Source organism: Chrysochloris asiatica, unplaced genomic scaffold (genome assembly GCF_000296735.1).
Source record: "Chrysochloris asiatica unplaced genomic scaffold, ChrAsi1.0 scaffold00038, whole genome shotgun sequence".
Taxonomy (NCBI): domain Eukaryota; kingdom Metazoa; phylum Chordata; class Mammalia; order Afrosoricida; family Chrysochloridae; genus Chrysochloris; species Chrysochloris asiatica.
The window spans coordinates 2,915,722-2,920,161 of NW_006408556.1; positions in this window are offsets into that span (position 1 = coordinate 2,915,722).

Genomic DNA, 4,440 nt, shown 5'->3' on the forward strand with positions numbered 1-4,440 from the left:
AGAGTTGGCTGAGGCCTGATTTCCCATTATAAGTAATCCTTCCTTATTTACCTGAACAAATACGCTCCCTGCTTACCTCAGACCACAGGCAGGCTCCTGGTTAACCCTTGCAGGTCTCCCTTTCTTCACTGGGGGAACCACACCCTAGCAGCCAGGAATTCACTCACTCACTCATTCACTCATTCACTATCTCACTCACTCACTCATTCATTCACTGATTCACTCACTTACCCACTTACTCATTCACTGATTTACTCACTCCTCACTCACTTACTTACTCACTCATTCATTCACTAACTCACTTAGAGGCTTGGGGACACACAGGAGTGAATCCCAGAACTAATGATGCTCTAAGGGAAGGCATCCAGCAGGGAAAGTAATCAACGGCTTCCCAAGCCAGGACCAGGGAAGCTTCAGCAAACCCTGGGGAGGGGATCCCAAGGCTGGTAGGCCCATTGCTGTGGGAGCTGTGTGGTGGGCACAGTACTCAGGAAGGATGGTCAGCTCACTTTCCTAGGGGCAAAGCAGGAATCTACAGGCAGCAACTGCCTCTCCTCTAGCCCTTGAAACATGAGGACGGGACACAAGGAGCATTGTCAGGCCAGGACACCCACCCTCAGGCTCTTCCACCTCCATGAATCCCAGGGAGGCTGCCCCCAGTGGAGCTTCTTCCTCAGCCTGCCAGGTGGGTTGAGGGTTGCCTTGGAGGCCAGGAGCTGGTTTTTCTGTTCTCTGTATCTTCTCAGAAGGGCATCAAACACAGATACCCCTGTTCTGTCAGGTGAGGGTTTGTTTTGGTTGCTTCGTTGTTAGGTGCTATTAAGGTGGTTCTGGCACATAGTGACCTTATTTATATATGACAAAACAAAACACCAGCTGGTTTTGTGTCATCCTCACAACTGCTTCTATGCCTGAGCCCACCATTGCAGACACTGCCAATCCATCTCACTAAGGGTCTTCCTCTTTTTCAATGACCCTCTACTTTACCAAGCATGGTAGGACTGGTCCCTTTGGATAATATGTCCAAAGTACTAAAGACACAATTTCACCATCCTCCTAGCTCCTAAGGAACATTCTGGCCACACTTCTTCAAAGACAGATTTGTTTGTACTTTTGGCAGAACGTGGTATATTCAGTATTCTTCACCAACATCATAATTCAAAGGCATCAGTTTTTCTTTGGTCTTCCTTATTCATTGTCCAACTTTCACATGCATATGACTAAGGCACACCTTAGTCCTCAAGGTGACAATTTTGCTTTTAACAATTTAAGGAGGTTCTTTGCAGCAGATTTGCCCAATCCAACACATCATCTGATCTCTTGACTGCTGCTTCCAGGAGTGTTGATTATGGATTCAAGTAAAATGAAATTCTTGACTTCATTCTTTTCTGTTTATCACGATGTTGCTTATTGGTCCAGTTGTGAAGATTTTTGTTTTCTTTATGTTGAGGCATAAGCCACACTGAAGGCTGTAGTCTTCCAAATTTCTTGGCATAGATGAGCGAGCATTTCCAGCATTGAATCCATTTGTTGAAACATCTCAATTGATATTCTGTTAGTTCTCGGAGTCTTGTTTTTCTCTGATGTCTTCAGTGCAGTTTAGATGTCTTCCTTCAATACCATCAGTTCTTGATCATATGCTACCATCTAAAATGGCTGAACATCAACCATGACTCTGGATATTCCTTCCATTTTCTTTTGATGCTTCCCATGTCATTCAGTATTTTGCCCTAGAATCCTTCGATGTTGCACCTTGAGGCTTGAATTTTTTCTTCAGGTCTTTCAGCTTGAGAAACACCAAGGGTGCTCTTCCCTTTGATTTTCTATCTTCAGATCTTTACTTTGTCTTCTCAAACTGCCCTTTGAAATTTTCTGTTCAGCTTTTGTATGTCATCATTTATTTCATTTGCTTCTATTTCCTACTCTATTCCATCATTGCTTCCATTAGCTATTCTATGTTCAAAAGTAAGTTTCAGAGTCTCTTCTGACATCCATGTTGGTCTCCCCCCCACCCCCCCGCTTTTTTAATGACGTTTTGTTGTCTTAAAGTAGGATGTCCTCAATGTCATCCCATAATTTATCTGGGTTTTGGTCATTTTGTTGTTGTTAAGCACAATCAAATTGGTTCCAGCTCACAGTCAGTCCTGTATAAGGTTTCTGAGGAGCAGCTGGTGAGCTTGAACCACCAACCTTGCACTTCAAAGTGACTTTGCAGTCCAGTACATTAACCCTCAGCACCACACCAGGACTCCTCTTGATCATAGGTGTTAAATATGTCAATCCTACCTTGAAATCCACCACATGTCTGTCAGTTTGTCATACTGTGGTGCCTCATGAGTTTCTGTGATTCTGGAAGCTATGCCACCAGTATTTTAAATACCAGCAGGGTCACCCATGGTGGACAGGTTTCAGATGAGCTTCCAGACAAAGACAGACTAAGAAGAAGGAGTGACGAACTACTTCTGAATATTTAGTCACTGAAAACCTTATGAACAGCAGAGAAACACTGTCAGATATAGTGCCAGAAAATGAGCCCCTCAGGTTGGAAGGCACTCAAAATGTGACTGGGAAAGAGCTGCCTCCTTAAAGTAGAGTTGACCTTGATGACGCGAATGGAGTAAAGCCTGTGGGAATAAAGCCCTGGGGACCATCATTTGCCGATGGGGCACAACTCAAAATGAAGAGAAACAGCTGTAAATATCCATTAATAATGGGAACATGGTATGTACGAAGTATGAATCTAGGAAAGTTGAAAATTGTCAAAAATGAAATGGAACGATATCTTAGGCCAGGATGGCCAAATTTCATCTCTCATACTTTGGACATATTGTCAGGAGGGACCAGTCGCTGGAGAAGGATATCATGGGTGGAGGGTCAGAGAAAAATAGGAAGACCCCCAGCAAGATGGATTGGCAAAGTGGCAGCATCAATGGGCTCAAGTGTGGCAACAGTAGTGAGGTTGGCCCAGGATTGGGCAGTGTCTCGTTCTGCTGTGCATAAGGTTGCTATGAGTTTGTACCGACTTGATGACATGTAACAACAACGACTCTTGAAATGATATTTAAATTCAGGTGGGACATACTCAAGGTTGTACTTTGGCTTTGTGGCCTTGTTTTAATTTCCTTCAGCTTCAGCCTGAACTTACATATGAGGAAGTGATGGTCTGTTCCACAGTCGAACCTGGCCTTGTTTTGACTTTTCACAGATGTAGTCTATTTCATTTCTGTGTATTCCATCTGGTGAGATCCACACGTAGAGTCATTTATGTTGTTGAAAAAAGGTATTTGTGATAAATCCTTGGTCTGAAGAGTTTTTGTTGTTGTTTAATGCCGTAGAGTTGATTCCGACCCATAGAGACTCTATATAGGGTTTCCAAGGAGCAGCTGGTGAGCTTGAACCACCGACCTTGCAGTTCAAACAAGTTTGCAGTCTGATGCATTAGCCCCCAGCACCACACCAGGACTCCAGGTAGCATCTATCATTGTGTTAGGAGTCCCTGATAGTACAAATAGTTAAGCACTATACTACTAGCTGACAGGTTGGTGGTTCTAACTCACCCAGAGGCATCTTGCAAGTAAGACCTAGTAATCTATTACGGAACGGTCCCAGTCTTCTTTTAAAAACCCTATGGGGCACAGTCCTACTCTGCACACATGGGTTTGCTATGATTGGGAATCAACTGGGTGGCAATGAACAACAACAACATTGTTATTTTCTAATTTCAGAAGTAATTTTATGACTGCCTACAACATTCTAGGGCTTCAGGAAGATTCCCTGGCCTTTCAGACTAGCACTCTCACCTTAAACTTTGGCAAATGTCCCCATCATGTGGTTAGGCTTTCCCCTGCTGAAGAACCTTATGCTTGGGTGTTATCTTCACTGGTATCTTGATGAGGATGAACTAATGTCCTCAAATGGCTACAGCTGACCATTTCTGCCTTCCCACTAGCCCAGCCTCCCAGGGCCAGGAAAAAGAATAATCCCTACACTCCTAGGCAGGACTCCTGTAGGGTGCCTTCCTGCACCCTGTTCCCAAGCTGGGCCAGCACCCCCCTCTCTGCTCTCACAGAGGTTTGTGCTGTACCCCAGTACCTGCTGCATGAATAATTATGGCTGCTTCACCATAAACAATTGTCTCCTTGTCACAAGACCAGAACTGATGGTGCCAGGCTACCATTACTGAATGTATTGATCCAAGATTCTATGGAAGAATCCTGGTCTAAAAGCAAAAATTGCAGATCAGAATTTCAAATTCTCATGGAATCCAGAATTTCTGGATCCATAGAGGCTGGATGAGCCCTTGAAACTACTGCCCTGAGATTATCATTAAACATTAAACCAAAAATATCCCCTGAAGTCATCTTTCAATCCAATTAACTTTTACTTAGCTAGTAAAGAGTGCCTCCAACATTGTGCTCTTTTAAGAACTATTTATATGAG